General features: G+C 37.0%; 1 long non-coding RNA gene across 2 annotated transcripts; it reads left to right on the forward strand.

Annotated features, from left to right (window-relative positions):
• The first annotated feature begins 2,959 nt into the window (after positions 1–2,959).
• Positions 2,960–6,985, forward strand: LOC132629373 (uncharacterized). 2 transcript variants are annotated; one of them, XR_009578208.1, is made up of 6 exons: positions 2,960–4,100; positions 4,188–4,643; positions 4,753–4,858; positions 5,245–5,340; positions 5,445–5,516; positions 5,688–6,985. It is a non-coding gene; the product is annotated as an uncharacterized LOC132629373 (long non-coding RNA). The 2 variants fall into 2 exon arrangements; XR_009578207.1 differs by having other exon boundaries at positions 5,245–6,985.
• Positions 6,986–9,264: the final 2,279 nt, after the last annotated feature.

The following is a 9,264-nucleotide window of genomic DNA, read 5'->3' on the forward strand; positions in this document are numbered from 1 at the left end:
GAAAGAAGCAAGCACCGACTAGATATGCAGTACCTTCTTCTGGACAGCGGAGCACAGAGTATTCGAGAATGCCCTGGCCATCTACTCCTTGGATAGTAATCAATTTGTGAATATTGCAACATCACTTGAAGAGATCGCACAACATTATAAAGAATTAGTTAAAGATGTAAATAAAGTTGGGTCTAGAAATGTTCCGTTGTCTCAATATATATGTCACATATTGAGGCAAAGGAACACTTCCAGAATCAATTGCATTTATATCTTCAACTAATTCTTTATAATGCTGTACAATTTATTGAAGTGATGTTGCAATCTCTCGTTAAATAAATAAATTGGAATATCAAGAGTAAAAATAGAATAACAAAGAAAGGGTGCTTGGACAGAGAGGGACAAAGGTGAATTTCCTATATATTTTCTTAAAGGACCAAATTATTTTGGTCCTGATTACCTAATTGAGTTGATTGCATTTCAATTTCAATATTTATGCATTGCTTGTTGGTTGAATAAAATGATTCTTATCCCAAAAGGATTTTCAAATTGCCTCGGCTGACATTTCGCTGTGACCAAATGCTTATTTCTTTATTGAGCCTAACAAGGTCTCTGTCACTTTGCCGAAGGATATAAAACCTATTTCTGAAAGAAAAGCTAAGCCGATTTGGCATGTGAAATGTTTGGCAAAATGAAAATGCCACAAAGATAGTTTGATGTCTAGTATAAGGAAAAAAAATGCTATTCAGTTTGCAAATGTTCCTATGCCTCAAAATTTATGAGATATATATTTTGAGGCAATAGAACATTTCCATATACAACTGCATTTACATCTTTGGCCAATTCTTTTTAATGATGTATAATCACTTCACATATTGAGGGACATTTCCGAACTCGATATCTTTTACATCTTCAACTAGTTCATAATTGTGATGTATGATCTCTTGAAGTGATGTTGCAATCTTCATCAATTGATTGCTATACCATGAGCAGACCTCCAGGCCAATCTATATATATTTATATTGGACTATTAAGAGCAGAAATAGAACAACAAAGAGGGGATGATAAGACAAAGAAGGAACAAAGGTGAATATCCTATATATTTTCTGTAAAGGACCAAATTATTGGGCTACTAATTATCTAATTTAGTTCTTAGTGTTTAAATTTATACATTTATGCATCGTTCATTGGTCGAATGAGTTTCATATCTTAATTGAAAAAGGATTTTCAAACTGGCCCTATTGATCTGGGACTAAATGCTTGTTTCTTGCTTGTCTTTATTAAGCTCAATAAGGTTTCTGTTCACTTTGGACCAAGAATATTAACAAAAGAGCATGTTATTCTTCAGTTTCTAATAAAAATTACTTCTGAAAGATTAATGGAAATTTAGCTGATTTGGCATGTGAACTTTTGGAAAATGAAAATGATTCACAAATAAATTAGTGTCTTATAAAAGGAAAAATACTTGACTCCTTTCCCAATCTAATCTTTTATCTTTAGTAGTGTGTTTGGTAGGAAGGAAACTGTTTTCCTAGAAAATGTTTTCCAGGAAAATAAGTGGTTTGCTTATCTATTTTCTGGTGTTCGGTAGACGGTAAGTAAGCAAAAAATATTGTTCCAAATCACTACCATTCTTTGGGACGGTGCGGGTACTAGGTTTATCAGTCATATCGTCTTATCAGATTTCTCTTCGCTTATTGTGCTCAGATTAGATATACTGAAATCCTGATTACAACATTTGTTGCAGGGCTTGTCACTTCAGCTATTGGTTTGTTCCATACTTTTTCATGGCCAAGAAGCTTCAATAAAATGTGGAATTACAACACTTTCTAGTAGTGGACTGTTTCTCTTGATGTCCTTCCAAATATGGCTCCAAACTCATATCCAGTGCCGAACTCGTCTGACTGGAGACTGTCGAAAAGTAATGGCGTCCGTACCTAAAGTAATATTTCTCCAATCTCCTCGTCCATATTTCTCAGGTAGGTTGCTTCTAGCATCAGATAAATATGGAGAGGTGATTGGAGAAATATTTTTAGGTGTAGTGTTCTAATGAGCATTTGCTACAGGACTTGTCACTTCAGCAATTGGCATGCCCCATACTTGTTCTTGGCCAAGTAACTTCGATGGAACGTGGAATTACAACACTTTCTAGTGGTGGACTGTTTCTCTTCCTGTCCTTCCAGATATGGCTCCAAACTCCTATCCAAGACTGTGGAACAGTAATTACGTCCATATCTAAAGTAATATTTCTCCAATCACCTATGCCATATTTCTCGGATAGGTTCCTTCTTGTAGCATCAGAGAAATATGGAGAGGTGATAGGAGAAATATGTCGTGCAATTTCCACACTTTTTAGTTGTAGAGTATTTCTTTACGCATCCTTCTGGTTCACCATGGTTGCTGCAAAGAAGACCGTAAGTATCTCTTCTTTATCAATATTTGTGTAGAAATCGGATCTTGAAAATGCGTGTCGTTCGCTTGTGGTAAATGTTAAACTAGGGCTTGTTGTTGTGAATTTTGCAGAAGAAGACTCATGATAGCATTAACAATAGGCTCACACTCTTGTTATGTAAAACGGAAATTATACATTGGGATACAAAACTGTTCTCATGACCATTAGAAGCTCCGAAGGTATGTATAGTGAACTCAATCACTCTTCAGTTTTTTGAATTTTAACCAATCAGCTCTTAGTTTTTGATATTTAGTTAAACCAATTAAACAATAGGAGAACGTTATAATCACTGTCTCAAGAAGCTAACCGCATACTTCTTACCTCGACCGTTCAAATTGAGCAGTCGATGATCACTATGACTGGTAGCAGCCTTCATAAATAATTAAGCAGAAATCTGGAATGTGTGTCTATATCAATGCTGGCTAGTTGTTATAGCGAGGTTAATTAGAAATTGGTGCTTGTATCATCAATTTCCATTGAATAACCACCGTACTCCAATCTCTACCATTCTTTGGGACGGTGCGAGTACTAGGTTTATCAGTCATATCGTCTTATCAGATTGCTTTCGCTTTTTGTGCCTATCAGATTAGATCAACTGAAATACTGATTATCCTCTCTTTCTTTTCAGTCTTTGCCCGTTACCGTTGATGTGGGTACACACAATAAGAATTTGTTGAACGATGAATTTTACATTGGGCTAAGGCAAAGAAGAGCTACAGGGCAGGTTCACAGATTTTTATGCCTGATCATGCTTACTTTATCATACTTTTTGTAGAAGATGTAATATTTCCTTAATGTACTTTGTTTGATCCTGTTTACCATGTTCAGGAATATGCCGAACTTCCAGATGAATTTATGTACGCCGTCAAGCAGAATTATGGGGAGAAAGTGCTCATTCAGTTAGATGTTTTCTGGCAAAAATTGCAGATAAGTGTACTTGAGAACTTTACTTGATAAAATAACTTTGATTATTCCGGATTAATTGGTTTAGGTAGAATTTACAATCCTGAAGTTCTAATTTCTGGAATAAATTCCATAACCTTTTCATTTTTATGTGTTTTTTTTGGTTATAGGTTGCTTCTTCAAGCGTCTGAGAATTATGGAAGAGGTGATTGGAGAAATATTTTTAGGTGTTATGTGCTAATGAGCATTTGCTGCAGGACTTGTAACTTCAGCAATTTGTATGTCCCATACTTGTTCATGGCCAAGTAACTTCGATAGAACGTAGAATTACAACACTTTCTAGTGGTGGACTGTTTCTCTTCCCGTCCTTCCGGATATGGCTCCAAACTCATATCTAGTGCCTAACTCGTCTGACTGGGGACTGTCGAAAAGTAATGGCGTCCTTGCCTAAAGTAATATTTCTCCAGCCTCCTCTCCCGTATTTCTCGGATAGGTTGCTTCTTCTAGCATCAGACAAATATAGAGAGTTGATTGGAGATTTTTTTTTTTACGTGTTATGTGCTAATGAGCATTTTCTGCAGGTCTTGTCACTTCAGCTATTGGTATGTCCCATACTTGTTCATGGCCAAGTAGCTTTGGGAGAACGTGGAATTACAACACTTTCTAGTGGTGGTCTGTTTTTCTTGCTCCAGTCGAAAAGTGACGGCGTCCATACCTAAATTAATGTTTCTCCAATCTCCTCGCCCATATTTCTCGGGTAAGCTGCTTCTAGCATCAGATAAATATGGAGAGGTGATTGGAGAAATATATTTAGGTGTTATGTTCTAATGAGTATTTGCTACAGGACTTGTCACTTCAGCAATTGGCTTGTCCCATACTTAATCTTGGCTAAGTAACTTCGATGGAAAGTAAAATTACAACAGTTTCTAGTGGTGGACTGTTTCTCTTCCTGGCCTTGCGGATATGGCTCCAAACTCCTATCCAAGACTGTGGAACAGTGATGACGTCCATATCTAAAGTAATATTTCTCCAATCACATGTGCCATATTTCTCGTAGCATCATGGAGAGGTGATTGGAGAAATATTTTTAGGTGTTATGTCCTGATGAGCTAATGCTAACCGGTGATTGGAGAAATATTATTAGGTGTTATGTGCTGCTGAGCTAATGCTAACAATTGGTATGTCCATACCTGTTCATGGCGAAGTTGCTTCTATATGTCGTGCAATTGCCACACTTTTTAGTTGTAGAGTATTTATTTACGCATCCTTCCGGTTCACCGTCGTTGCTGAAAAGAAGACCGTAAGTATCTCTTATTTATCAATATTTGTGTTGGAATCAGGTCATGAAAATGCGTGTCATTCGTTTGTGGTAAATGTTAAACAAGGGCTTGTTGTTGTGAATTTTGCAGAAGAAGACTCATGAGAGCATTAACGATAGGCTCACTCTTGTTATGAAGAGCGGTAAATATACATAGGGATACAAAACTGTGCTCAAGACCATTAGACGCTCCAAAGGTATGTATAGTGAACTCAATCACTGTTCAATTTTTTCAATTTTAAACCAATCAGATATTCATTTTTGATATTTAGTTAAACCAATTAAACAATAGGCAAACGTTTTCGATGGTCACTATGACTGGTAGCAGCCTTCATAAATAATTAAGGAGAAATCTGGAATGTGTGTCTACATCAATGCTGGCTAGTTTTTATAGCGAGGTTAATTAGAAATTGGTGCTTGTATCATCAATTTAATTTGAAGGACCACCGTACTCCAATCTGTACCATTCTTTTGGACGGTGCGAGTACTAGGTTTATCAGTCGTATCGTCTTATCAGATTGCTTTCGCTTTTTGTGCCTATCAGATTAGATGAACTGCTTCATTGTCCTCTCATTCTTTTCAGTCTTTACCCGTTACCGTTGATGTGGGTACAAACAATAAGAATTTGTTGAACGATGAATTTTACATTGAGGTAAGGCAAAGAAGAGCTACAGGACAGGTTCACAGATTTTTATGCCTGATCATGCTTACTTTATCATACTTTTTGTAGAGGATGTAATATTTCCTTAATGTACTTTGTTTGATCCTGTTTTCCATGTTCAGGAATATGCCGAACTTTTAGATGAATTTATGTACGCCGTCAAGCAGAATTATGGGGAGAAAGTGCTCATTCAGGTAGATGTTTCTGGCAAAAATTGCAGATAAGTGTACTTGAGAATTTTACTTGGTAATCTAAGTTTGAATATTTCGGATTAATTGGTTTAGGTAGAATTTACGATCCTGAAGTTCTAATTTCTGGAATAAATTCAATAACTTTTTTGTTTTTATGTGTTTTTTTGGTTATAGGTTGCTTCTTCAAGCGTCCGAGAATTATAGAAGTGGTGATTGAAGAAATATTTTTAGGTGTTATGTGCTAATGAGCATTTGCTGCAGGACTTGTAACTTCAGCAATTTGTATGTCCCATACTTGTTCATGGCCAAGTAACTTCGATAGAACGTGGAATTGTAACACTTTCTAGTGGTGGACTGTTTCTCTTCCCATCCTTCCGGATATGGCTCCAAACTCATATCCAGTGCCTTACTCGTCTGACTGGAGACTGTCGAAAAGTAACGGCGTCCATGCCTAAAGTAATATTTCTCCAGTCTCCTCTCCCGTAGTTCTCGTATAGGTTGCTTCTTCTAGCATCAGACAATTATGGAGAGGCGATTGAGAACTATTTTTATGTGTTATGTGCTAATGAGCATTTGCTGCAGGACTTGTCACTTCAGCTATTGGTATGTCCCATACTTGTTCATGGCCAAGTAGCTTCGACAGAACGTGGAATTACGACACTTTCCAGTGGTGGACTGTTTCTCTTGCTCCAGTCGAAAAGTAACGGCGTCCATACCTAAAGTATTATTTCTCCAATCTCCTCGTCCATATTTATCGAGTAGGTTGCTTCGAGCATCAGATAAATATGGAGAGGTGATTGGAGAAATATTTTTAGGTGTTATGTTCTTATAAGCATTTGCTACAGGACTTGTCACTTCAGCAATTGGCATGTCCCATACTTGTTCTTGGCCACGTAACTTCGATGGAAGGTGGAATGACAACACTTTCTAGTGTGGAATATTTCCCAACCTGTCCGTGATTTTGCTCCAAACTCCTATCCAAGACACTGGAACAATGATGACGTCCATATCTAAAGTAATATTTCTCCAATCACCTTTGCCATATTTCTTGGATAGGTTCCTTCTTGTAGCATCAGAGAAATATGGAGAGGTGATTGGAGAAATATTTTTAGGTGTTATGTGCTGATGAGCTAATGCAAACCGGTGATTGGAGAAATATTTTTAGGTGTTATGTGCTAAAGAGCTAATGCTAACAATCGGTATGACCATACCTGTTCATGGACAAATTGCTTCTATATGTCGTGCAATTGCCACACTTTTTCATTGTAGAGTTTCTTTTCGCATCCTTCCGGTCCACTCTGTGTTAGAACCTGTATTTTTGTACAGTGGAATAATCTGGATTTATTACGATAAGTTAAGGACAAAACTAAGTCGGGATTCTTGACCTTCGATTTTATTTTGAGATATAAGTTGTGCATGAATTTATTGGTATGGAACAATTAGGAAAATTCGGGACCAAAAGTGATAAAAATTGGAAGATAAAAATCATCCACAATTTCCATGGTTGGCCCACACAAATGGTGTTCAATTTTAATTGGGACAACACATTAGTGTGGGCCAAGGGGCAAGTGTACAATTCATTTAAGTATTAAAAGATGACCACAATTTTATTTCACTTCATTTGCTTCATTCACCACACTTAACAAAAAAAAGTTGAAGACCCTCCATTGAAGGCTCTCGGCCAACAGCCCTGAAAATTCACTTCCATTTTTAGCTCTCCAAAAATTAATTTCTTGGTGTTAAACCACTAATTAGAGGTCCCTAAGTAACTTGGATGCATTGTTGGGGTGATCAAGTCCTTCATTCAAGAGATTGGAAAACCCTAGCCTATTAAAAGTTGAAGAGAAAAAGGTAAGATTTGATCTTGTTTTTGTGTTATGAAGGTTCTATTCATGTTGTAGTATCTTATTATGGTTGAAAATCATGAAATAAAGAATGGTGAAGTGGATGCCATATGTATGAGGGTTGGGCGTGTGATGGGTGTTGTTGTGTTGTGATTGAAATTATGAATTAATGTTTAGTTAGTTGATTAGGATCATTGTAAGGTGAAGAACAATTGAGAATCATCCATATATGTGTATATATAGTGTTGATTGAAATGGGTCACATTATATGACGATGAACGAATGAACGTCGCTTAATGTTTTAATCGCCGTCGCTATGAATCTTATGTTGGAAATGAATGTTTGTTGACTCAAAATGATGTTGTTAATGTGCGAACTGTTTTTGGAGGTTATTGTATATTTATTGTAATTGGTATATTGATGAGATAGCATTGTTAGAATGTAATTTGAGGATACAAACCATGATTTGGAAATGAAGAAAAAAATAATTTAAAGGGCTGTCTCGGATGGGGCTGTTTTCGGCCAGCTTGGAGAAAAAAAATTCGGGTTGTTGGAAATGTGGTATGAATTGCTTAGAATGCCCTTGAATATTTTTGGTAAGGATTCGGGTTGATAATTGAATGTATAAGCGTCGATTTTGGCTTGAAGGTAAGTCGTCGAATTGAATTTATGTAAGTTGTCGAAAAATGGAAAAGAAAGCGATTATTGTATTTTGTCTTTCGGATTGGTTGTTGGTGTTGTTAGGTTGGTTATTGTTGTTGTTGATTGATATAGCCGAGTTAAATTATCGGGGTGGCCCATTTATAGGGGAAATGCTGCCCAAATTTCTGTAGAATTAAGGGCGAAATTGGAATTTATTGCCCAATAAGTCTTTAGCTAATGTTTGGCATTTTATGGCTCATTTTTAGATCGTGGGCAGCCCGAATCATAGTTTGGACTTAGCTTGAGTTGGATCATATTGGAGAGCGTTTGAGGTATGTAAAGTAACCTTTCTTTTTGGCATGCCTTAGTTAAAGTAGGCCATGATACGAGCCTCTAGGAAACTCTATTCTCGCAAATCCGAGCTTGTCTATGATTCGTATTTGTTTCCTTGGTATTCTTGGGCGCATATGCCATAACATTGATCCTTATATCCTTGGAGTTTATAATTTGTAAAGATTTCATGAAAGCTGATTTTTGGTTTCAAAGCTTGTTCTTTAGCGATTCCAAAAGTTCAAACGCCCGTAACTTCCTCAGAAAAGCTCGGATTGCTTTGAAATTTTCGTAGGAGTTTGTATGATATAAAATGAGTATGTTTTTCATAGGCGGGCTCAGTTCGGGTCTATACTCGTCCGTGGGTCCCGCGACGCCCTTTTTGTAAATTCGACAACTTTGAGACAAAAAGTGATAATTATTATTCCGATTTCGAATATGACTATTTTACTTATCCTTTAGATTTATAATAATGATTTTATGCATATGATTCCTCACTACTCCGCTCGTGCCTACTGTGATATCGTTCACCGGTTTCCGGGCCGGTTCTGTTGTCGTGCGCTTTGTGATACATTCCGGTGTTATGCTGTGTTTATGGTTCACCGTGCTCCTCGCTCGAGGGCCGGGTTCCACTTATGTTTGGCGTTATGCTGTGTTTGGGGTTATGCTGTGTTGTGATGTGTGACGGGGATTCGGAGATTTGAAACTTTCTGGTGTTATGCTGTGTTGTGGCGCCATCGACAGGCGGGCGACCACATTTTCCTGTGCCCTATGCATAATTTATACTTTGGAAATAAACATTTTGATATTTTTTTGATATGTAATATTTTCTATATTTTTGATTCGATTATTGTTCAGATTTATTTCTATACCTTCTGCTTTGCATACTCAGTACATATTTCGTACTGACCCCCTTCTCCGGGGGCTGCGTTTCA

This window comes from Lycium barbarum, chromosome 2, assembly GCF_019175385.1.
Source record: "Lycium barbarum isolate Lr01 chromosome 2, ASM1917538v2, whole genome shotgun sequence".
In the NCBI taxonomy this organism is placed as follows: Eukaryota; Viridiplantae; Streptophyta; class Magnoliopsida; order Solanales; family Solanaceae; genus Lycium; species Lycium barbarum.